The sequence below is a fragment of the Sitophilus oryzae genome, unplaced genomic scaffold (genome assembly GCF_002938485.1).
Source record: "Sitophilus oryzae breed Bouriz unplaced genomic scaffold, Soryzae_2.0 scaffold_1274_pilon_pilon, whole genome shotgun sequence".
NCBI lineage: Eukaryota > Metazoa > Arthropoda > Insecta > Coleoptera > Curculionidae > Sitophilus > Sitophilus oryzae.
The window spans coordinates 4,615,162-4,642,991 of record NW_022145920.1 but is presented as its reverse complement, the minus strand read 5'-3'; the positions used below and the strand labels follow the sequence as shown (position 1 = coordinate 4,642,991).

Here is a 27,830-nt window from a genome sequence, read left to right as displayed (position 1 = left end):
TTGAATCTTTGGACCAATTGGATTTATCAGGTGCTCAAAGTCAGAACTACTCATCCTACAAAAAATTTTAAAACTCCCCTTGTATTCTAATCCCCAATTCAGAAGGGCGCACTCATCCTTTTTAGATCTTCTAATACCGTATGATCGAAAAAAATGGCGTCAAGTTGGCTTGGAAATGACGATCGATGACATTTCCCATATAATTTTAATTTTACATATAAAATGACAGCGATCTTCATTTCATAGCCATCGCTGACGCCGTTTTTATTCGATCATATGGTAGATGAGTTCCACTATATCTAAACCTTGCTTGTAGGCTATTGCGGACCCAAAACCGCCTTTTTCTCGACTTTCTTTCACTTTCTTCAAAAATAATTACGCAGGCCGCTGCTGCGAGCAGAGCATCTTTCTCGCCAAAACAATTCATGATTACTAAAACTATAATGTAGACGTCACCAGGTTTTTTAACATGTTACATGTAGCTTGTTATATAGCAATATTATATAACATGTTACTAAATGTGGACCCTCCTTAAATTTTTGTCTTTAATAGGCCCATAAAGACGGTTTTTGAGTGTGCTCCACAGGAAGAAGTTTGGCGAATGATCCTGTAGTCTTTTCCTACTGTATCCCCAATAATTGTTATTTTCTTCATGTTCAATTATTTTTGTTTTCACACTTCCATGGACTTCCGGAGACCGAGCTGCAAACATATCTAAAGGAGGGTCCACATTTAGTAACATGTTATATAACATTGCTATTTAACAAGCTACATGTAACATGTTAAAAAACCGGGAGTCGTCCACATTATAGTTTTCGTAGTCATGAATCGTTTTGGCGACAAAGAGGTTCAGCTCGCAGCAGCGGCGTGCGTAATTATTTTTGAACAAAGAGAAAGAAAGTCGAGAAAAAAAGCGGTTTTGAGTCCACCATTGCCTACCAGCAAGATCTAGATACAGTTGAACTCAAATAGCTTATCTTTTCAATATTTGCCTCGGCTGTTTCTCGTGGTGTGTTCTGTCTTTAAAAACATTTGGCAAAAGCAAACCATTTGAATTATCCACTTCATCTAAACCATGCAGTACCTGATTTGCATATATTTTGTACCCTCTGGAACTGGCCTATTAGATAACGCATTTTTTTCTCAACTTTTTCTCTTTCCAAATACATACTATGAAATGAAGATCCCTGTCATTTTATATGGGGAATGTCATCGATCGTCATGTCCAAGCCAACTGGACGGGAGGCCGACGCGAAGGGACGCAGTTTTTTTTCGATCATACGGTATTATTGACCAGTAAATAAACAAACCAATATCAGCTCACCACACTAAGATTCTGTCGCGCACGTCACTGAAAATATGAGCGGCTAAACTAGAAATTTAGCAAGTGTGGACGCGTTGTTTCATGTTACAATAGCAATGTTGCACAACATCTTTTGATCTTTACCGACTACAAATGGATAACATCTAGCAAGTTATATAGCATCGAAATTTGCTAAATATAACTAAAAAATATGTAACATGTTATATAACTTTGCTATATAGCAGTGTTATATAGCAAGTGTGGACCGTCCTTAACACAGCGGGAATACTATTTCCAGCAAAATGCCGTTTAACCATCGTAACTTTTTTAAAGTTGCGAAGTTCATAAGTATTTTATACAAAACTACTGTTTGATACCTTCAATTTTTTGTAAACAAAATGTGACATCGAATTTGACAATGACACAATCACATTTTTGTTGGTATTTTAATTGTAGCTTTCTCTGGGCTGTATTATAAATTTTACTAGTTTGAAGGTAGATTTTTGCAAGCAAATATCTTTTAAATGACTCTTTCCAAATGAAGCAAAATTCTACACAAATATATAACTTTAACGCCTCTCCAAAAAAGTATAATACAACTTTTGCATTAAATCATCTGGAGAGATATTTGACCTTTTCAAAATTAACATGGAATTTCCTATGTCCTGCGTTCCGATGCACCACACGGTATATAGATTTTAGGATAATTTATCTATGAAGTCTTAAAAAGTCGGTAAAGCTTCCTTCCTAATAATAGAATATAAAGTAGACTATAAGCAGGTACCACAGGTATGTATTTATTACTAACACAAAATATCAAACTTATATTACTATAGTAACAAACGAGTTTAGTAGTAAGTAGGTACCTACAAGTAAAAAACTATCTTGAAAGTTTGTAACTTCTAATGTAAAACGAGCACATCGCACATCACCCATCCGCACTGGTGTCGTTTCTCGTTTGTTTTCTATCTCGTAAAAATAACAAAGCCGATGTTTTCACGACGAATAGTCTCGATGAGTCAGCTAAGCGGCCATTAAATTTGTGCCGTGCCTTGCGAAAGCAAGTGCCACGGCGGCGTTGCCGAATGTACGCAGTCCGCGTGTTACTTTCAGAAGGAAAAACACGCGAACCGCCTTGATTTGTTATAAAACACGTTGAGAAAAAAAAAACGAGAAGGCCGATTTCGTAATCACATTTCCAATTCGGTTTAATTTAAAGTTAAATTTATTACTTCTGAAAATACGAGTTAATTGATTTTAAGCTGTAGAGAACTTTAAAATTTCATTACAGAATTGGTCGTCAAAGATTTTTAAATGTTCTGTATATTATGCCGTATGATAAAAACGGCGTCAGCGATCGCTACGAAGTGATGATCGCTGATATTTTATATGTAAAATTATATTGGGAATGTCATCGATGTTCATTTCCAAGCCAAGTGGACGCCGTTTTTTTTTTCGATCACACGGTATTTTTAGCCTTTGCATATTTTAATTAGTCTGTATCATTTTATATTTTTATTGTTTTAAAAAACGTTAAAACGATTAATGCATTTAGAATTCAATTTGCAGCAAATGTCATTAAACTTAATGAATTTCACTCGGTAAATCAATTACAAAGCAAACGATAAACGATATCAATTCAGAACAATGTTTAATAAACTTTTTAAACATTAACAAATAAAAGTGTTGTGTAAATTGGTAATCTATAAATATATATTGAAAAAAACTACCAAGAATTCGAAAAGTATGTTTAAAGTGACAAAAAAGTCGTAGGCATTAGTATGGACCTATCGCTTGCAGTAAAAAGTAGTAATCAGGGTGCAAAAAATCATGATTTTTCTTAAAAAATAAATCGTTTTTTTTTTAATTTTAATCAATTTTCTATTTAAATTGGATTTCCAACTAATTAACGACTCATTTCCAGTTAAAGTCCTATCTTAAATAGCAAAGTCTTCGTAACTCTGCCCGATATCCATAATATTGACATTTCTACGCCGCGTGTAGCTTTTCCATATCCTTCACCGATATATTATTATATTATTCTGTAAACTTTACCAATGCCTCTATTTCTGCTAAAAATGTCACCAGCTTAGATCAAGGGATTTTGTTTGAAAATAGTCATGACTGTCTTAAATCAAGAATAAACTTAGTACCATATAATGTTCAAAGTGCACAGTACTTCTTACGGAACAAAATGTCGGTAGAAATTTGGAAAGAATTAAAAGATACCTTAGAGAAGGCAGAAGTTAACTGAATCGACATATACCTATATAAATTACAATGTGAATTTAGTAACTAAAGTATTCAATAATATTTAGTAATAGTAATAAATTATAAGGTTAATACAATATACAGGGTGGTCCGAATTGTATTCCGGAAACTTCGACAGCATATTCTGCAGATAAAAATAAGTAAAAAAGTTCGTATAAATGCATGTCCTTAAATGCTTATTTTCCGAGATACAGGGTGTAGAAGTTTCATTTTTATTTCGAATTTTTCCAAATAATTTCTGAAGTAACGACAATATTTCTATGAAAAATGGTGTCTGGGAGTTATTTGGCTTGAGAAATTTGATTTTGATGTCAACATGACTCCTATTTGTAGGGGGGCGCCACCTATATGTGTTTTAACTGTTTTGAAGAGTAATAACTTTTTATCCGTACCTGTATAGTAGTTTTATACAGGTACGGATATGTGTTTTAACTGTTTTGAAGAGTAATAACTTTTTATCCGTACCTGTATAGTAGTTTTATACAGGTACGGATAAAAAGTTATTACTCTTCAAAACAGTTAAAACACATATAGGTGGCGCCCCCCTACAAATAGGAGTCATGTTGACATCAAAATCAAATTTCTCAAGCCAAAGTGTGTGAAAAGAAAAAAATATACATGTGAAGTGAGTGAAAAAATATACATTTTCGTGATTTTCGACGTAAAAAATATCTTTTGGTAAAAATCGCTACGAGCAACCGTTCACAAGATATTTACAATGGTCAATACATGTATTGACATTATTGACTAAAAATAAACATGTGGAGTAGATAGTTATTTGACTGAAATGAGGAATTTGGGAACTTTTATTTTTTTAAACTAATCATAAATTTTTCTTCGAAAAAATGATGATAAAACAGTTTATGTTGAACTTTTGACACAAAAACATTTCAAATTTATGAATTTAGTCTAATAACTATTTAGTCAACATATTTAATTTATGTCAATAATGACAGATATTGGTAATTTCGATTCCAAATATTTCGAGAACCATTACTCATAGCAATTTTTACCAAGAGACCTTTTTTACGTAAAAAATGTCGTAAATGTATATTTTTTAACTAGCTAGTACAGGTACGGATGAAAAGTTATTACTATTCAAACCAGTTAAAAAAAACGTAGGTGGCGCCCTCTACAAGTAGGAGCCATATTAACATCGAAATCAAATTTCTCATATCAAAAAATTCCCAGACACCAATTTCCATCCAAATATTGACGTTACTTCAGAAATTATTTGGAAAAAATCGTAATAAAAATGAAATTTCTACACCCTGTATTGAAACTAAGCATTTTAGGACATACATTTATACGAACCTTTTTACTTATTTTTACTGCAGAATATGCTGCCGAAGTTTCCGGAATACAGATTGGACCACCCTGTATTATCAAGTCAATCGAATTTGTACAAATTTACAAAATTAAATACATAGGTCAAAAGTTAAGTTATTAGCTTTTTGTATTATAATTGTGTACATAAATATAATTTATAATAAATACAATTTTTATAGTTTGTCATAATATGTTGTTTGTATAAGTATGTATATTATTTCTCTGATTCCAAGTGAGTTGTTTCAACATTGATGTTTATTTAACTTTGCTGGTCAAATTTTCTATCCTTTTAACACTGTCTTGCTTATTAATTTTTTATTTAATAATAGAAAAAAAAAGAAAACAGCACATTATCAAAAGAAACAATATAATATAGGGTGCAACAGTATAAAACAAAAATTATTCTTACAAAAATTACAATGAAACATACTTAAATAAAAAATAAATTTCGGAAGAAACGAAAAATTAATGCATAAAGCATTTTCCACATTTTAATGCACATTGTTTTGAATATTAATTTATATTTTTCTGCATTTAAATCTGATATGAGATGTTCTATGATTATGTTCTATATTTCACTGGATTCTTGAAAAATATGTTTATTGACTATAGCAAAGTTTACAGACTGTAGTCACCAATAAGAACTCCAAAAATGTAAACAATTCTTTTAGATATTGTCTCATTGTCTCTTAAACCTTGTCTACACATAACCTTTTACCTGTCAGTCTTACCATGTGTCATTATGTGTAGTGTGTAGATGAAAAAATAAATGCACCGTTTTGCTTGAACTGAAATACGGCAAAGATCGGCTAGAGAACTGGCGGCATCACTCAATTTTACAACAAAACTTTCAGTTTGCCTACACAGATGAAAATACAAGTAAATTGCTAAAAAATAATATGGATTATACGTAAGTATTACGGCATATCTAATAAGCGCCTTTTAAAAATCAATTATTTTCGAAGAGTTTCACAAAATAATGTAATTCTACAAAATTGTTAGAGGTATTTAATGATTATTACCAAACGAATATGTATTATTTTCACAATTAACTTTGTATGATTACAAATAAAATTTAAATCAATTTTGCAGTAAAATTCTATATTTTTTTCTCTTCAACTTCACTAAATACAATGGCTATAATTATCGATAAAACCGCATCTCTGTCTTAAGTTGTTAAAGCTGCTACATAATAATATATGGGGATATAGCAGACATTAAAAATTGTTCAATTATTTATTAATAAATGTACGACCTATTTCAGTCACAGTTCTAACGAAACAAACAATATTAATGTAATTATAGATAACAAAGGTTGCAAGTAACATTATACAGTCCATACATTTAAAACATTTTCATAAATAATGTTAACAGTCATGTTTTAATTAAGAGCCACTATTCTATCTCTTTTTACAGAAATCTGTAAAATTATGATGAGTCTTCTAATTTTTTTTTACTATTAGCTAAATAAGGGGAAAAAAAGGAAAAAAAGAATAATTCCGAAAATTCCACAAAATTCCACATTTATTCTATTCCACAAACGTTCCACAACATTATTACGAATTCCACAGATTTTGTGGAATTCCACAAAGATTGGCAACGCTGGATGTATGTGGCCGAACAGCTACAGTGCGGCGTTGCCACAGTTTATATAATTTGGTAGCTTATAAGAAATAAGAAGTGCACGAAAACTTATCTGGTTGTATTAAGTAAACTATGATTATCAATATTTTTGGGTATTGTTAATTAGTTGGCAACTTATATACTAAAATTTATCAATATAGGAACTGTGATTATCGCAAAATTTTTTTGTGTGTTGTTAAAGAGTACAAAACTCAAAAACCTATATACAGGGTAGTCCGAACTGTATTCTGAAATCTCTGGAAGCATATTCTGAAGATAAAAATAAGTAAAAAAGTTCGTATAAATGTATGTCCTAAAATGCTTTAGTTTTCGAGATACAGGGTGTGGAAGTTTAATTTTTATTTCGTTGTTTTCCAAATAATTTCTGAAGAAACGTCAATATTTAGATGAAAATTGATGTCTGAGAGTTTTTTGACGCGAGAAATTTGATTTTGATATTAATATGACTCCTATATGTAAGGGGCACCACCTACATGTATTTTAACTCTTTTGAAGAGTAATAACTTCTTGTCCGTACCTGTATAAAACTACTGGGTGAAAAAATATACATTTCCGTGATTTTCTACGTAAAAAATGTTTCTTGGTAAAAATCGCTACAAGAAACCGTTTTTCAAGATATTTAAAATGTAAATAGTCAATCCATGTCATTATTGACTAAAAATAAACATATGAAATGAGAAATTTAGACACTTCTTATTTTCTTAAACTAATCATAAGTTTTTCTTCGAAAAAAATGATAGTAAAACAGTTTCTGTTGAACTTATAGCTCATAAACATTTCAAATTTATGATTTCAGTTTAATAACTATTTAGTCAACATGTTTAATTTATGTCAATGATGACAGGTATTGGGAATTTTGATTCCAAATATCTTGAGAACCATTACTTGTAGCGATTTTTACCAAGAAACCTTTTTAAGGTAAAAAACGCCGTAAATGCTTATTTTTCACTACTTTTATACAGGTACGGACGAAAAGTTATTACTCTTAAAACTAGTTAAAAATATGTAGGTGGTGCCTTCTACAAGTAGGAGTCCTCTACAAGTAATGCTTTGTCTCATATTGACATCAAAATCAAATTTCTCATGTCAAAAAAATGAAATAAAAATGAAATTTCTACACCCTGTATCTCCGAAACTAATCAGTTTAGGACATACATTTATTCATTTATACGAACTTTTTTACTTATTTTTACCTGCAGAATATGCTACCAAAGTTTCCGGAATACAATTCGGACCACCCTGTATATAATTACTTCTTTAAGCATTGAGAACATAAGCAAACAAAATAAAAACTAAAAAAACAATAATAGATAATAAACTTTAACCCCCAGTAACTACGAAACAAAGGAGAATCGGACGGAAGATATTGATATAAAAAATAAATCTTATTATTACGTGAGGAATCGCCGAGAGATGGTCCATGTTTTTGAAACATCCTGTAGAATGGCTAATCCCGTTTAAACTTTTCCATATTTTCATACCGTTTAAAAATATGTACCTAAATATGGTCGATTTTTTCTAGTCTTAAAATTAATATCGTGATTCTATGATAATATTTAGTTTTCATTCTTTGACGAATTATTATTATTATTAATTTTTGGTTAACTTCATATTTATTTGCTGATCTAAATTTTAAGAACACAAAATTTATTTAGTTCAATGCTAAGCAAGCAAGTCTTTTTGGAGACTTATGAAGTGAGGAGAATTGGATGGTGCGGCAATTTTGAAAGTCTATAATTGTGTCTTCACTATATTTTATTAGTATCTATGTATAGTTCGTAATGCTTTGTCTCATAGTTATAAATTTGAACCTTAAGGTACCTCTATCAAATAAATAGAACAGCTAACTAAGATCAGATAGATGATACGGAATTGACATCAGATTTTCTTTAAAGACATCAGATTTTCTTTAAACTTGCTTCATGCAAAACAAAATTTACTTATATTAAAATACAGATTCTGTCGTGAAATAGCCTATAGCGGAAAAATAAACATCTCTGACAACACTGTCCTGGTCTGAAGCGGGATACCCAGTTATAGAACTAAGTAATAAATTTTAAGTTCAAAGCTGACAGAGAAAGTAGGGTTGAGCGATTTTATGCGCCTTAGGTCGTGTGTGGAAAGTAGTTTTGGGCGTGTAACCGGTCGAATTTTGTGATGAAATTGTTTAAAAATCGGTTTCTAAGCTAATAATTTATGATCTTACGTAAATGTTTACAACATTGGTTGATGTAGATGACCTAAAGTGATTTAGCATGGATTATCAATCTTACTCTACAGTAATATATGAAAAAACAGCTGACAATTTCATAAATACTTTTATTGGGCATCTGTTTCATTGTTTTCATGTGTTCGATTTTGTTTCAAGTTGCTGAACATATTCTATCTATCTGGAATCTATACTGGGTGTTGCATCGTCGGACGGGACATAGGAAATCCCATGTAAATTTTAATGGGGTCAATTATTGGCTTCCCTAATTATTTTAGAGAATAATTCTATTTAGGTTTATTGAAGAGCACTAAAACCCACATTCAAAAGAATAACTTTAGACATTTTTGATTAGCTCGTTTACGAGTTATCGCCGATTTCATTTTAAATATTTCTGCTTTCTTATGGCCCTGTCTTTACTTATGAGCACCAGTCAAGGTAAAAAATAACTGTCAAATGAAGTTGTCATTTCAGAAATTTACCTATTTAGTGCTTTATTATTATGGAAAAATTAAAATTCATTCCTACATCGGAAATCTTAAAGATGTATTTGTAAATACAAATTAATATGAATTAAAGTAAAATAAAGTAATCAATTACAAGGTTAATTATAGTATTATTACAATATTCAATAACTTATTAATTTAGGTACTATTAAATTGTTAGAACTTTAGGATTTAAGAAGATATTCAAATATTCCTCCATCGACTGCTAGACAATAACCCAGGCGATCATAAAATTCTCTTCTTACACTCGCTAGTTGGTAAACTGAAATTCTATTGCATTCAGCAGAAATAGCATTTTTTTTAACTCGTCTAGATTTGGGTATTTTTTATCCTTGTATATCCTGTTTTTTAAATGGCCCCAGAGAAAGAAATCCTTTGGCGAAATATCAGGAGACCTTGCTGGCCAATTTACTGTATGATTTAGGCCAATAACGTTTAATAAATTTTAATAACGTTTTAACGTAAAATATGATTTTCGAGTAGTTCAAAATAATATTCTACATTTAAATTTCGCGCCCGATAATATTGTGTCCGAATATCCCTGCCCAAACATTTACTTTCTGTGGATATTGCGTCCTTGTTTCGACAAACCTGTGTTGGTTTTCTTTGTTCCAATATCGATAATTTTGTACATTGGGTTCATTATTTAAGGTAAACGTGCATTGGTCAGTGAAACATATGTTTTTTAAAAATTCCCTATTCGTGTTTGCTCTTTCCATCATATCAAAACAAAACGCCTGCCGCCGTATTTCGTCCCCCTCTCGTCTTGGTGCTTTGGTGCTTTTCATATTTGAAGGAATAGTATTTATGTCGTTTCAAAATTCGAAACGCTGTACTATTCCTATTTCATCCTCAAGTTTCCTCGTGCTGATCTTTCCATCGTTCTCTTCCACGCACAATAAAACTTCCAAGTCGGTATCATTTCTTGCATCTTCTCTTTGTTCCTGCCTTGCTTCACATATGCAGTTATTTATTAGGGTACCCTTGGTCTCAAATCTCTGGATATTCCTTGCGATTGTATATTTTCCAGGTATGCCAAGTATGTATAGGTCTATTCGGATACAGAGCAGTAAACATGTCCGACACCTTTTGATAATTATTTCCTTGATAATACCATTTAATCATCAATACTTTTTCTTCGGTAATGTAATTCATGGCTAATATTTTCGATGTAGGTTAATAATAATAATAAAGCACTAAATAGATAAATTTCTGAAATGACAACTTAATTTGACGGTTATCTTTTACCATGACTGGTGCTCATAAGTGAATACAGGGCCATAAGAAAGGAGAAATATTTAAAAAGAAATCGGTGATATCTCGTAAACGGGCTAATCAAAAATATCGAAAGTTATTCTTTTGAATGTGGGTTTTAGTGCTTTTCAATAAACCTAACTAGAATTATTCTCTAAAATAATTAGGGAGGCCAATAATTGACCCCATTAAAATTTACATGGGATTTCCTATGTCACGCTCGACGATGCAACACCCGGTATGGAATGAATAATTGATAACGGTAATAATACGACTAACTAAACACGTCTTCATCATCACCATTTTCAGCTTATTCAACCATTTCCAATTATGGTGTAGCCTCCCTCGCATATTTAGATACTCTCTTTGTAATTGGGCCCATTGTTGTTTATTGTTGGCTATGCGGGCCCAAGTTATCCCTGCTAATTTCTTAATACCTACCATGGTCCCATCTCAGGTTCACTCTTCTTTTAGGTCCATTAATTCTTCGTGGGTGTGGGTACCATGCTGTAATTTTTGTAGTCCATCTGCTTTCCGTTCTTTTAGCCGGTGTCCTGTCCATTAAAACATTTGAGGGATTTGACTCTGTGGATGACATCTATTACGTATACGTCTTAAAATTCAATAGAAAATAGTAAGTTACATATTATAATATTTAAAGTAATTATATAATATATAAGCGATATTATGTTTTTCTGAGAACTTTACGAATATTTTAATATAAACATTACGCTCAATAGTGGAAATCGGGCAATGCCCGAGAAAAATACGCCAATCTAGTTTTGAGCAAGGAATATTTTCCAAACCCGAAAAATTAATTTTATTAAAATTATTTTTATTTGCTTATAGTGTGATTTGATTGCATTGGTTTCACTCTCTTTGGTTAGATTGGTTTAGTTATTTGGCGAGTTGGTTAGCGTGGTTATTTGGAGGGTGTTAATTCATTGGTTAGTCGGTTTTTCGGGTTTGGGGAATATTCCTTGCTCAAAACTAGATTTGCGTATTTTTTTCGGGCATTGCCCGAATTCGACTATTGAGCGTAACATAAACAATAATTGATATTACTTTAATTCATTTAATATGTATCTAGGTATGGAATATTCAAATATTGAGTATTATACTGATATAATGGACTTTGTTAATTTATTTAACAAAGTTAATTCTTAAATCAATCAGTATCAAATATTTGAAACCAAATTTTCACAAAACAGCTTACAAACTGATATGCTGCGTCTAAAGGCGGGTTCTCACTTGTCAGTTTCGCTGACGCAGTATGACTGATTCAATGATACTGAACAAATAATGAACGTCAGAACACATTTTCATGTTAAATGATCAGTACATTCGTACTTTCAGTTAAAGTGAAAACCAGTTCTACTTTTTTTCATTTTTGACTGATCATTATCGAATAATAAATAGAAACTGAAGCGTGAGAACTAAATTTTCGTGATTTGTTTAGTTTACAACGTAAAAAAGTTTACAACGTTAAAGTTAATTAATTCTTTTAATATAGTTTCACTAGCACCCCGTTTATTTCTTCGCAATATCCAGGAACTGACCCACCACCTACGACGTTTTATTCGTTTCTGATTCACTAGAATATTCTGTAATTCATTTGCTAATATTGTAAACAAACTTCGCGAACACCTGGTTTTAATTTTGTTGTAATCATTTTCATGTCTACGAAATCACGTTAAAATGTTTGGACCAACTGAATACTGAATGTAGCAAAACATGAAACGTGTGAATACAATCGTTTTTTATTTTTCATTGATAATGAATCAGTCAGACTGAGTCAGCGAAACTGACAAGTGAGAACCCGCCTTCATTGACACTGGCTAATGGCTGATTTGCGATTCTTCCAGAAATACATCTACTTACGAGGCATATCATAATATATACGAAAATATCTAAAACATTACCAAAAATAGTGTGAACCACAAGTTGCAGAACCAATTATTAGGTACTTTACATTCTCATATTATAATATTCTACAAATTATAATAGTCTTATATATTGATATAAGATACACTCACCGTCACGAAAAACGAGCACCTTAAAATTTTGTGTGATGTATTTTAAAGTTTAATAGGTATATTTTGTTCTAGTGGGCCGATTTTGATGATTTTTTTTAAGCAATTTGTTGCTAAATTATTTGACTTTTTAGTATCTCTTCTAAATTAAAAACGAAAGCTCTTATATGTCAAGTATACGAGGGAAAACAAAATGTTGATATTTTGTTGTATTGTAAGTTGGAAACACCCTGTGGAATATATTAATAAAGCAAGAATATAAACATTATTTCGTCATCTAGGTGCGTCTTTTCTCGATTTGTTTGTTTTTTGATTCATCTCAATAGCTTTACTTTTATTAAGAGATACTCGCTTTTGTATAATAAGACAGTAACGATTTACAGCAATTTTAGTATTGAAAGCATTCCTTTGCTTTTGTGTCCTCATGTTTATTGTTTATGTAATGTCATTGAAAAGTCATATTATTATTGTTTATTGACGTTTACTCTAGTAGAGATGGCTTTAAGTTATGAAGTATCGGCTATTGCTGCTTTTATTGATCACGGTATAGAGATCAACTTTTGGACTTAAAACCACCATCTGTACAAGAGCCCAACAGACAATAAAAATATGAGTTTTTAAAGACACTGATATTACATAGATCATAAATACTATTTTATAGGTCTGTTGACTAGGACCAAATACAAAGGTATGGTTTTAATATAAAAAATACGAAAAAATGTTAGTCTTCTTCAAAAGCGAATGTCTCCAAAAAAAAGCTATTCAGATGAACTAAAAAGAAACTATCGAGAGAGGATCCACCTAGATGATAAAATCATTTTTTAATTCCTTGTTTATTAACGTACTCCACAGGGTGTTTCAAACTTTCACCAAAATATCAACATTTTGTTTTCCCTCGTATAATTGACAGATGATGGCAATTTTTATTTTTAAATTAAAAAGAGACACTAGAAAGTCAAATAATTTAGCTATAAATTGCTTAAAAAATATCGGTCCACTAGAACACAATACATAAAACTTTAAAATATGTACAGGGTGGGTCAAATTCGACGCCTTTAAATGGAAACACCCTTTTCTATACGAGATAGACGAAAACTAATATCGGTGTCTGGAGCTCAATTTTCATCAAAAACATGATGGTGAAAACCGCACATCAATATCTGTTACCGTTTCGGAGTTACGGGGTGTTTTTCAAAAATGTGCATTTTTAACAAATTGCTGTAACTTTTTTGCTATGGAAAATTTTGTATTTCTATGAAAACATTTTTAAAGCACCTTTTTACGTAGAATTTAGTGGTTTAAGTATAATTTTTTTAAAATTAATAATTTAAGAGTTATCAACAGAAAAATTGATTTTTTATTTGGGACACCCTCTATATTTTTAATTAACTGAAAAGAATTTAAAATTACATTTCCAAAAATATAGCACACTTGATATTTTGTTATAATCCCCTTCGAAATACAGAATTTTTAAAAGTTCGCCACTTTTAACTAGTAGGCTTTGGACCCCTTATTGATGATATACCTCTAATGAAACTCGAAAACATATTTTTCCAGCAAGACGACGCACCGGCTCTAAACGCTGAAGTTATCAGCAAATTTTTGCAGCCAATTTCAAGAATAATTGAATAGCTAACCAAGATCCCAGCCGTTGGCCGTCGAGGCCGCCTGACTTAGTGCCCATGGATCTAATCCTATTGATATATTTGCGAAAGAATAAAGGTTCCTTATTCTTCCGTATAATCTAGACAAGAATTAGAAATACTTAGCAGTTATGAGAGGGTATCTTTCACCCCCACTGAGTTAATGAATTCCGCGAGAAATGTTCAAAAACTGCCCCGTCTGTCCATAACAAAAGACGGTTGATATGTTGAACACCTATAGCAAAATATCATGTCTTGGTTTGCTATTTATTTTTATTGTTATTAGATATAGTTTAAATGTGTTGATGTTAGTTAAATATATTTTAAATTGTTATAAAATTCTGCATCTCTCATAGCAAATATTATTTTCGTTTTAATTGATGCTCACAGCTAGAATTTTTTTGCATTACAGCCGCTGCCGTTCAAAGCCTACTTATTTAAAGCGGGCGAATTTTATATACTCTATATCTCGAAGAGGAATCGAGCAAAATATCAAGTATGTTATATTTTTGGAAAGGTAATTTTAAATTCTTTTCAATAAATTAAAAATATACAGGGTGTCCCATATAAAAATCAAATTTTTGTTGATAATTTAAATTATTAATTTTAAAAAATTATACTTACCATTAAATTCTACGTAAAGGTGTTTTGGAAATGTTTTCATAAAAATGCAAAATTTTCCATAGCAAAAAAGTTACAGCGATTTGTTAAAAATGCATATTTTTGAAAAACACCCCGTAACTCCGAAACGGTAACAGATATCGATATGCGGTTTTCGCCATCATGTTTTTGACAAAAATTGAGCTCCAGACACCGATATTAGTTTTTGTCTATCTCCTACAGAAAAGGGTGTTTCCATTTAAAAGCGTCGAATTTGACCCACCCTGTACATGAAAATTTTAAGGTGCCCATCTTTCGTACCGGTGAGTTAATATTGCGAATATAAAAGGTGAAAAATAAGAATTTTACGAATATTCTTATTTTCCATTTATAAAGGAAGAAAATAAATTTTGTTCGATTTTATAAAAGTTTTGGAAGTTTTTGCTCAAATCACAATTGTGATATTGAGTGGAAAGTTCGAAAGCAAGTTTCACCAAAGTCATTTTCGAAACTTTTTCAATATTCCTCCGATGGTAAAAAGTAATATATTTTTATAGGAAAGTTTTAATAAAGAAGTTACCGAAAATACCCACCTAAATGAAAATCAAATTTGTTCAGGGTTGAATGGACAAAAATTTAGCCTGTTGTAATATTTTACATTGGAAATATTGTGTTTTTGTTACTGAAGTTTTCTATCCATAACTAGCAAAGATGGATGGCTTAATTATTGGAAAATAATGTGATAACCTCTGTGACAAATAAAAGCAAGACCAACCCTAACGTTTAATCTGCAAGACCAAGACCGACCAGTGCAAGACACCCGCAAAACCAAGACTAAGCACGCAAGATTCTTGCGGTCTTGCATTTTTTCACGTTAATATAGTTAAGGTGCAAAGAAATTACTTATTTGCTCGAAATTACTGTTTTCATTTTTTCAAATAGTATTTTCCCGAGGGATGTCTCACTTGGGTAAAAAATGTACATGTACGCAAAAATATCATTCTACTGCTAAGCGAGTGCCACTGATTGCGAAGAAGTCTGCCTATGACTGCCATGTAATTATTATGTGTAACTGCCGTAACACTGCCAATGACTGCCAGCGACTGCCAAGAAAATGTACATGTAATTCCAATAGTGAGACACCCCTCGTTTTTCTCTGACGATTGCATAAAATTTGAATGCCGATTCAATATGATATATTGAAAAATAAAAATTCAAGTCAAATATTCTAATAATTTCTTTCTACAGTATGTCCCCGGATTGTTTTTACAAGAGGAAAAACTTTCTTTATTATTAATATTTCGAGAAAAATGCATTCTTTATCATTTTTTTTTACTCTTTCTAGATTCTAATGGTTAATCCCTTTCATATTTTTCCAAATTTCCATACCGTTTTAGAGAAAATTAAGAAAAACATGAAAATATGGTTGAATTTTTCCTAAAAATCAAAACGCGTTTCTATGGTAATATAACTTCGTTTTCATTCTTTTTCTTCCCGTGTTTTTTCGTTTCAAGTTTTTCTAAATTTTCTCTGAAAAGGTATGGAAATTTGGAAAAGTATAAACGGAATTAACCATTTTAGAACAAGAATTTTTTTTTATAAAAAATGCATTTTTCTCAAAATGTCAATAATAAAAAAGTTTTCCCTTCTTGAAAAGACCATCCCGGGACATGCTGTATAAAGTCTTATCTTATTTATAATTACTAAAATATTATTTATTTAAAGATTTTCTACATCGCTAGTCGATACAAAAATATTACAATAACTTCACTAAACTATTAAGTACCTAATTACATATTATAAAAGTTCTAACTATTTTTATTGATTTTTATTATTATTCAAATTATTTAAACTAAGTGACTTTCGTTAACTTGCTATTTTTATTATTTGGGCATAATTCTATATAATTGCGTCAATTTTCTACAACTCGACAAGGAAATTACCACTAAGCACTTTAAATTTTGTAATTTGTAATTATCTTGTTCCAGTTTTTTCTATTTGTTTATTTTGTACATGTACATCAGTAAACATTTTAAGGGATTACACTTTTTTGCGTATTGTGAACCAATAAAGGTATTACAAAAATAAATCGGTGGTTTTATGGCAATAGATCCTATGTCGAAACTTTGGCGTTTTTCTTGTTACATTATCATATGACAATAAGTTCTATGATCCATAAAAATCATAGGGTTCCATTTGGCAATTTAAGCCAAACGGAACCTTTTTGAAGCAATATGGAACCATAATATGATCTTTATGGAATTTAACACGTTTTTCGTGTTAAATAATATCGCAATAAGATTTCGACATAGCACCTTTTTCCATAAAACCACCGAAATTAAGAGAAATAAAGCAGCTTAACTTCTTTGTCCTATTTTGGTAAAGTGAAATTTTACTTTGTGCCCTGTAATTTGACGAGTACCACCTGTAAAAATCGACAAATGCTCGTAAAAAATATAGCTCTTAATGTATGAGGCTTCAAGTTGCAAAACCCGCCTTATCCAGTTAAAAAAATTGGCCCTTAATGGCATATATTAATAGTGGGACCCTGAAATCTACATAAAAATACTCCCAAACTGCAGTAAAAGTCGCCTATTCCTACATAAAATTCACTACAAATTACGTTACTGCAGCAAAATCAGTCGTATCCACTCATATTTGTTTTTTATTGCCATTGTTGTGCAAATACCGCATTTTTTCATAGACTTTTTACAAAAGTATAATAATATATTACTACTGACGTCTTATCCATTTCAAACCGTTACCTAATTTTAATATAAAACCGTTTAAAAATAGCATATCTAATAAATCAAGTTAGGATGCAAAAAATATCTTGGCTGTAGTAAAACCCGCAATATGCATCATACTGCAACAAAACCGGCCTTATCCGAATTATTTTGTTTTTTTTAAAAATTAAATATTAATTTTTATTTCTAGAAAAACGTTGTAAAATAACGCTTCAAACATTTGCTAAAACAGTTTTTGCTTTTTATCTCGAAATAACGTTTTTGTGATAAGACGAGTTTTGGCAACTTGACGCCTGATATTAACAAAAAATACCAAATTTCGTTTATTACACACACAGGTGAATGTTTATTTTAATATTCCAATATTACATATTGCTACCGATAAATAACTTTCCAAATACAATAAACGTGCGGCACTATTTACGTATCTACTTAAAAGATATAATAGTCGTTCTAATTTTGATACTTTAACCTTTCCTACTTTTTTTCCTAATCAAAAAACACTCGAGCGATAGATAATAACACGAACGTCATATTATTATATTAATACCTAACAGCCAAAAATATCGATAAAACTCGCTTGAACCATAAACAAATCGAACTGATATTTCATTTGAAACGCATTAGAATTAAATTCGTATTTGGCAATAACCTTCATAAATAAACATCAGCCATATTAATTATTATTTTAGTGCTTCAAAGCGTTTTCCCTAAACTACTGATGAACTAATGACATCGGCAACGCCGCCTTTCCCGGACCGCTAGCTCCCCTCCTAGCGCGCTCGTTACCGTTGTTGCCAACTGCTCGATCCACAATATGTTTCCGGGTCAACATTTAAATGCGCAGCTGACTGGCGTGATTGGATAATAATTTCGCATAAGTATTTTTCGTATCTCTAGAGGAGACCGTCTCCGAGGTCATTGGATAATTTTGAGCAAAACTTTCAAAATATATCTATGTTAAACTGAGCCTTTTTTTTTCAATATGATTATTGAATACCTATTAGAAGAAATAAAATAATTTTGAAGATTTTTTAATACTGGCATCCAAAAATAACTTAATCGTCAATGTATGATCACAACCCGATCTTTTTTGAACTTCGGTGATGAGTTTTTAGTAATTTCAACGAAATGGAACATTTTAACTGCAAAAAACCACTAATTTATACTTGAAGAATATTTCTGTTAGCACCGCTTAACAACACACCTAAAGTGAGACCAGAACTCGACTGGCGACTGACAAACTTGTTTGTAAAAGCACTCAAACTCGAATTTCAACATTGAAGTAGAACGAAACACTGTTGCCACGTCTTATTTTAGTTGAGTTGTTATTTCCCTAAGATTCTTTAAACGTATAAACTCGAAAGTTCGAAAGTAATCCTACAATAATTAAAAGAATGTTTTGTTTTATTGTTAAAAATGCGAGTTATTGCGAGCTTGTAATATACAGCAGTCTCGTTTTACGCGGAGGTTACGTTCTTAGGAAACACCACGTATATTGATTTTTTTATTACATAGCCTTATTATTATATATTAAATACATATATGTATTATGAAGAACATTTCTATAAAAGTATGTATGTCAACTTTATATAGATAAGTACTTTTAGCTTTTTTTTATAAAAATATATATATTAGAAATATGCAAATGTAAACATATAAATAAATTATGGTGCCAATGTCACAAAAGACCTCTTTTTTAAGTTTCAGTTTAATTTGTTTTTCTTCAAATTTCAAGGATTATGTGCTATTTATTGTACATTTGTGTAGAGTTTTCAGTGGGTGCCAAGGCTATATCTTCATTTCTTTTTTCAGTTTCATTCTTATGCTTCAAATCTTTGAGTTCTTCTACAAGCAGGTCTTTTACATCTTCCTGATGCAAATATTAAATCCTTCTCTAGGCAACAACTTTCCTAAGTCAGCAACTTGTTTAATTTGATCTCTGTTAGCAAGCACCTTCGCGTGTTACATTTTCCTGCCAAACGGGGCCAATGTTTCGTTTTCTCGTTGTATATTACAACTGGACAACTCGTTGATTGGTCCTCTTATAATTATATACATATGTATACAATTTATATGTTTGTATTATAAATCTCTTCTATCTGATATGGATTCAGTACTGTCGTATTATGGAAAAACGTCATAACTACAATTATTGAGGGACAAGTGTCCCACTTAAAAGATTAAGGTATTTTTCAACTAAATGAGTAGAGAGAAGAGAGAGAGAGAGAGAGCAAAAAACGTTTCTTGCTTTATTTTGGAAATTGTAATGCACTGAATGTCTTGGCTGAAGAATGTCAGACAATAGACTGGGCTACACGATGTAGAGTCGCTAATACACACCGCCAGGAACAGAGAAGTAATGGAAAGTGTTTAGTTCATGTGGAAAACTATTACTTATCATTTAGAACTACAGAGTGGCATTCTAGATTTGATTTGGATAGAAATTTTCAGAGCTATTCTGGCCTCCAGGAATATTTCCTACGTTTGGCAACATCGCTGCGGGAGAGGCCGAGGCCGGCCGTGTCGAAAGTTGTTTTTTGATAGTACTATTGCGCAGTCGTGGTCGCTTGTATTTGGGAACGTCGATTGGGGAAAGGATTAAATAAATGGTGGGAGAATTCGGGCGCGACGTTGCCAGTATGCTTTTTTCTTCCGATAGTTCAGGATCTTTATTTTAGAAGGGACCGATGATGTGGAGTTAAAAAAATAATGACATAATCGATAACGAACCAGAAAAGTAAAGTAGTCCTTTATGGAAATGTCGGCTTGGTTTTATACTATTTCGTTTGATGTAGGGAATCGAATTTATTCAATCTTCTTACGTTATTTGATCGAAAAGAGAATTGGAGATACTGTTTCTTGTAATAAAACTCAATCTTCTTTAAAATGACGTTTATTGGGTTTTAAAGGGACGTTTCCGACATAAAACTTTATTTGATAATATGAAGGAAATTGTAATGAATGAAAAATATGATCTCTTGTGACAGTTACCTTTGAGTGGCCATTTTTATTTCAGTTTTGCTCGTTTTATCTTTTAGATGATATTTTGAAAATGTACCTTTGGACTACCCTATTAGGAATTTCTATACAAATTACTTTATATTTGTTTTATAATAAATGTGATACTGATTAATCAAAACTTGTTGCTTTATTTAGATTGTTTTTTTTTTGATTTTTGATTTGGCGAAGCTATTATTTTTATATTGGCTTTTATTTGCTTGTTATTTTATTTTAATCTCTTTTTTTATAAATTCATATTTGAATAATTTATTTCTAAAATGGCAATTAAGGTCAATTGTTTTTATCATATTATGTCTATATTTAGCTTTTTTTGTTATTATCTTAATAAAAAATAATCATTAAAAATGTATTAATCGCAAAACAACTATTGAAAAATAATTATATTTTTTATATTTCAGTACACATAGCACTTGTCGATATTATGAAATTTAAAACCTAACCTGTATTACACTTGTTAATGTCTTTTGGCGTAATACCGAGCTTAATACTTATTGTTAATTTATTTACCCGATACTATTTATGCCTCTTTAATTACTAGTATTGAGATAATTAAAATGATAAACAGATACTCAATCTGTTATTTACTTTTAGTTTTTTAGTCTTATTTACGTTATTCTCCAGTAAGGCAATAAAATCTTACTGTCTCCGGACATTGAATATCATATACCGGGGGGTGCATTGTCATTGGAAACATAGAATCCCATGCTCAAATATTGGCTCCCCTATTGATTTTATAGCGAAGTCGTAAATCTCAACAATCAAACAACAGTCAAAAACCATGGTACAAAGAAAACAAGGTATGATATTGCGCAAGTTGGTCGCTACGTCACAGGTGATAACAGGCGCTATTGGCCAGCACGCTCCGCGCGCCAATTCATATCGTCAAGATATTGTAATGAACCTGTTTTTTTGTTTATATACCGTCATTGAACTAACACTAAGCAAGTTACTGTAGAGCAGTGCGTGAAGAGTCAGGCTAGGAAGCGAGAGACCGGAGTTCGAATCTCGGCCGAGGCATAACTTTTTTATTTAATTTTTTAAATACTGTTGTATTCTATAATTTATTTTTGTAGTATAAAAAAAGAACCAGGTATTTATTCTGTTACTTTTTAATCTCCGGTATTAATATAAATTGATTGTTGGTGCAATACCTCATTTAATATAAAATAATATTCTACTTTTTGAAATGTATCGGGCCCTAATTGTACCTAAAAGTAATATATTTTTACAGTGATATTGTAAACTATTTAATATTTCAGTCACTTAAAAAGTTAATTTGTATTGAATAATTGCCTACCATTAAAGGGAATTTGAGCTATAATCCGTGATATGCATATTCTGAGTACGCAAGTACTTCCTCTAAATTTTGGGTTTCGTTCAACCGATTTATTCTCAAAACCTGAAACATCTACATATAAAAAGAAGCACATGTCACTAATTATAATAAACTTCACTCTTGGAATTACTTCCACCAATTATAATAATTTTCACCCTTGGAATTACTTCGATTACAATTACAATACATTCATCTGCATTGGCATTTTCTACTTTTCTATGGGAAACAATCAACTTCCCAACATTTTTTAAATGATGTAACAATTCCTCTTGTGGTTACTTCATAGATATCCTCATCTCTGTGCCCATAAACATCGCAAACTAAAACCTAATAAACAATTTTATACCGAATATAGAAATAAATTTAGTATTCTTATACCTATTATCGTCCAAATCCATGTTAATAAAGAGCAGTAAATCATACTGCTATGCGAAGATCAGATGGAGAATTCGAGACTCAGTGATGAACTGAAAACTCAACAATGAAGTCTTTAATTTTGGCTGTATTCATAGAAATCAAGTTCTTCGGTATTCGGTAAATCAATAATCTTCGGTATTCGTATCCGACAATAATAAATAAGTGTAAGTACCAAGATTTGAGAAGGCGGATGTACAGCCGTTCCGGAAGCCCATTCTGGCATGTATTCTGTTCCTTAAGCTCCTTAAAGTGCCAAGGTGTTTACCCTCGGCTAATGCCTTAATTTACCCTAGGACGCCTTAGATCATAAAATGGAGAAATGATCGATCAAAAATTGGATCAAAAATATTGGAATGACTCAAAGGAGTTCAGCTCTGTTCAGCTCTGTGTTTGACAGATATAAATTGAGAATAGCGTTTTGCAACTGCGAAACACATATTGATAAATCTACAACTAGTACACCACCTTCAAAGTGGCCAAGTATTCTTTTTGCCATACATTTTTTCACGATATTTGACAACATTGCAAGCAGCGATATTACAGACCTACAATCAGATAACTCAGTTTCATCTCCTTTTTTGTGAATACTTATCACAATTAATCTTCAAAGCATTAGGAAAGGTGTTACTTTTAAAACATTGATTAATTAGTTTATGTAATGTTACTTCCGCTTTATTTGAGTGACCCAGGACCCAGCTGCCTCATATCGTTTTGAATATATTTTTGTTTATTTTTTTAAATGAATAATACCTGTATAGTACTTGGTTTTATATGAACGTTCCTTTTTTTGGAAATATTAAACCGATGCCTCGTGACAACGCAAAAGGCAATATTATGGCGCTAATAACGAATTTATATTATCTGGTTTCGTATCGGTTTTGTTTTGTACGTTTCTTGATGTTCTTTCGGATAATTTCTTCCGCAGATAGCTTTTTCGGCGTTTTTTTCTGTACGATTCCTCGGTTTTACGTTTTATTTGTTGTCGACACCGTGAAATTTCAACGCGGAACGTAGTAATGACGATTTCGACGAAAACACCTTTAGCGCTTCTCTTTCCGACCGTATCGTGTTTTTTTTTGTTAAAATTTTGTTTTCAGGTACACCGCGATATCGCGAAAGCTGCGAGCCAAACTTAATTACTTTTTTTTAACTATTTTTTTTACCGGAGTTAAAAAAGTGATATTACTTATTTGTATCGGTTATTAAAACTGGAGATAAAAATAAAACTAGTTTAACAAAATATCACAGTTTACCTGACTATACTTTGAAATCTCTATACCAGTGATGTGAAAGTTATGGATTCCGGTGGTTCATTTGATTTCATTTTTATATTTTGTAGTAAATAAAATTTTTATTTCCAAGGTTTTTTTAAATCAGCGTTTAAAATAAATAAAAAGCATTTGATTAGAATCACTGATTTAATTCGGTTTCCCTCTAGGTTTCTTTATCAACTGTAATTATCAGCGCTATAACTCAATTTAGTTGCTATCTAAAAGCTCTCATCTTTTTTGTTTCAAAATATGATGCACAACTATGTTTTGTTTTGTAATTATGTTTTTGTTATACTCTGCTATGTTGAGCAAAATCGCTTTAACTGCAATTGAAATACAAGTCTCATTAAAAAGATAAGGTTATTTCCAACTAAGTTCAACAAAATGAGGAGAAAAAACACCACATCTTGCTTTATTTAGGAAATTATAACGAAATATAGTTTCACCTCAAGATATCAAGATTTTTTTCACAGGGTATATCCAGAAAATCGACAATGGAAATCTTTCAAGTTAAATATCTCGGAAACTATGCATTTTCGAAACACAGTTTAAATGAGGCGAATACCGGGTGCGTCTCAAAAGTGGCTCACCCCCTATAACTTTTTTATTTTTTCAGATGAAACAACGAGATTTGGTATATTAGTATGACATAAATTGGGATTGATTGACGTATTCAATTATTTTCGGTCACTTCCGGTTTAACTTTTGATTTTTAAGTGGTACCCTGGGTATTTTTTTACTCTATTCGATAAAAAATGACACTCTGAAATATGTCAATTTTTGACAGTCACTCAACAACAAATTGTATTTTAAATTTCAATCTAGAGTGCCATGGCTGTTTTAAAAACACTAGTTTTTAATCAAGGAGTCTTGGAAAAATAAATTTGATCGTCTAAATGTTTTTAGTATATTGTCCTGATCGGTTAAAAGATGCCCAAATCGTATTTTTAATCATATCTCAATTTTTTCAAATGGAACAAGACTGGTTCATTAGCATATTTGGAAAAAGCATTTTTTTACTAATAATTTGATACCACACACTTGGTATTTCCAGTAGCGATGGGAACTATCGAATGAATTAGACTATCGAATGGTTACGGAATGAATGATTTCAACTATTGTGTAGGGTAGACGTGGGGTTGACTCAATATTTTTTTTTATTTTACGTTGTGAATAAATGTTGGTAGTTATTAAAATTGTTATAAAAATATAAAATTCTAATAAAAATAGTTATAATATATATATAAGTTATAATAATTATTTATAACCATAAACATCCGATACGCTACTGAAGCAGGTAACTCAAATTGACGTATCTAAATTCTTTGACATCTAATCTTTGACAAGTAGTAAATAAAAGCGAAAATGCAAGAAAAAATATATAATTAGTTAATTTAAGTGAATTTCATAAATGATCGGTTTACTACACGTATGTATATTATATAATCACTTACTAGCGAAAAGTTGTTCCATTATTTCACTCGATTTTTGACGAGATCTACCGCACGCTACACAACCAACTATTTTAGAGTATTTTTCGATAAATCGCGATAGTGTCACTGTTAATTTAAGTTCTGCCACAATTTCCATCTAGATTTACTACCTTTATACAACTATCAGTAGTAGAATAAATAATAAATAACATAAAATAAGCTCCGTAAAGACTGACAAATCCACTAAATTTCAAATCAAATTCAAATGTGTTAAATGAATCGTCAAACAGAACTGTCAAGGATCCCCACCCTAGAGTCCTTTTTCCCCCCACCATGCATGAATACATGGATAGCATTATGCTCCTTCCTTAGTCTTCTTATTCAAAGTATATAACGTATAAAGCTCTACTAGCTCTATTCGTAGAGGCTTCACTGGTCGTTTAGCTACTTACCGTTTCCGAGGGGTAACATCTTATTTTTATTTAGGGTCAGTTGGGGTAATCGTAAATAGGGGCAATTGTAAACAAGTCCAATAACTTTTGAATTTGACGGGTAGAGGATAAGATGACTGGCTACACTGGTATACATCTTTGATTTGTATTGATTTGATTTTATAAGTTTCTAGTACTATTTGCTTATGGCGCAAGAACATTTTATTGGAGAGCTGCTTTAAAACTTGTAAAACATTTTATACCTTAGTAAAAGTTTGTTTAAAAATTTCAGTTTGTAAATAAGGTAGGATAATCTATATACGTAGCAGTTTTATTTACTGTTATATTGGTAAAGTGCATGTTACAATTTGGGGTTAGCTTTTACGAGAAATGAAGTTCAGAGGTGTTCAGGTGTTTACAAATGGCCCAGTAAAATACGAGGCGGGGCAATTTTATACTTGATTTTGGGGCCGTATACTAGGGGCGCCACGACGGCAACTAAAATATTTAAAAGCAGTAATCTAAACAAACAGTAACGAATGACCAGATCAATAATTAATCGGTACTATCAATTTCCACATTAAAATATTACGAATTACCACACCACATAGTGAAGAATATCCGACTAAACATTATAAACACTACTATATCCTAGACGTATCCTATTATAGTTTACTGAAATTATGCTCAAAAAATCCTTTGCACGAAAGCTTTGGGATAGTTTTAATTTCTTTCATTCTGTATGCTTTTTGGGTGCTCTATTTGAAACTGGGATTTGTGAATTCATTTTCGTGGAAAAATGTTAAATAAAATAAAATAAAAAAATATAAATCTGATTTGTTCGTGGTATTTTTACTTATAATTCAAAAGCTTTCAACTTTTTGTAAATATCTTTTCTTTCTATAATTCTTCTTTTTATAAATTTTCTCTAAACAAACTGTTTTGGGTCAAGAGCCAGCAAAATTGACAGTTTTAGCAAAAGTTTTAGACTGACTGCTCATAATCGCACTTTTTCTCTACCCTTTATTTTTATTAATGGCTGATGTACCCTAAAATTATATGAGGTAAATATTCATTCACAAGAAGCTTAAGAGGATCTCGATATCCTTATTATCAAAAAAAAACTTAAAAGTTTGCCTCATTAGTTAAATTAATTTATTAACAGTAGTGGGAAAATATATCAATCTTTTGGTGATTTTGATTTTCCCAATTGAATAATGTAATAATACACGGAAAATGGTAGCAGAATCGTAGAATTTTCTCATTAGGGCAAGACAAAGGAATGCATCTCAAACACTGGCTGAAATTCATTTTGCAGCCGACAAATCTATATCTAATCATAAACTGATTCTGAACGAAATAATTGATTATGAAAAAGAAAAGAAAATTTTCTTAAAGTCATATAGAGAAATAATGCAACTGCTTGAAACTAAATACTAATATTTTCAAAGATCACTTATACCAGAACGAGACTGCCGAAGTTGGAATTCTATTTCTCATAACTCTATATACCGGGTGCCTCTCAAAAGTGGCTCACCCCTATAACTTGTTTATTTTTACAGAAAAAAAAAGAAATTTGATATGTTAGTGTACGACATAAAGTAGGATTAATTGACTATTCAATTGTTTTTGGCCACTTCTTGTTTCACCGGAAATTACTACAACTTTTGATTTTTAAATAGCACCCTCGGTATATTTCTACTTTATGACATATGTCATCTTTTGATATTTTCGATTAAAAATACGATTTTAGCATCTTTTGGACCGGCCAGGAAAGACACTAAAAACATTAGACGATCAAATCCATTTTTCCAAGGCTCCTTGTTTAAAAATTAGTGTTTTTAACAGAGCCATGGCACTCTAGATTGAAATTAAAATATAATGTTTTTTGAGCGAAAATGTCAAAAGTTGACATGATATGTCATTCTACTCAGAGTGTCATTTTCTATCGAATAAAGTAGAAAAATACCGAGGTGCCATTTAAAAATCAAAAGTTTTAGTCATTTCCGGCGAAACAGGAAGTGGCCAAATACTCGTAGTCAATAAATCCTAATTTATGTCATATACTAACATACCAAATCTCGTTTTTTATGTAAAAAAAAATAAAAAACTTATAGGGGTGAGTCAATTTCGAGACGCACCCGGTATACAAAAAACAACAACCGCAGACTAAGATTGAAAGAAGAGAAGAATTTTGAAGTATCTTTAAGTGAAAATTTATTGTTAAAGTAGCATAAATATGTTTAGTTGTAGTTAAAGGATAGTATTGAAAAAAAAGAGAATTATCATAATTATAGGGGGGGGGGGCAGATAGGGTACTCGCCCGGTCTCAATCTCAATATTTGCCTTCCGCCGGTCCTGGTTATAAGATACGGGGTT

The 27,830-nt window shown here is 31.3% G+C and overlaps 1 protein-coding gene across 6 annotated transcripts in view; it reads left to right on the top strand.

Moving 5' to 3' along the window:
- Positions 1-27,830, top strand: part of LOC115874399 (protein split ends-like) — a 245,229-nt gene that overhangs the window by 111,179 nt on the left and 106,220 nt on the right. The gene's annotated exons all lie outside the window — the stretch shown is intronic.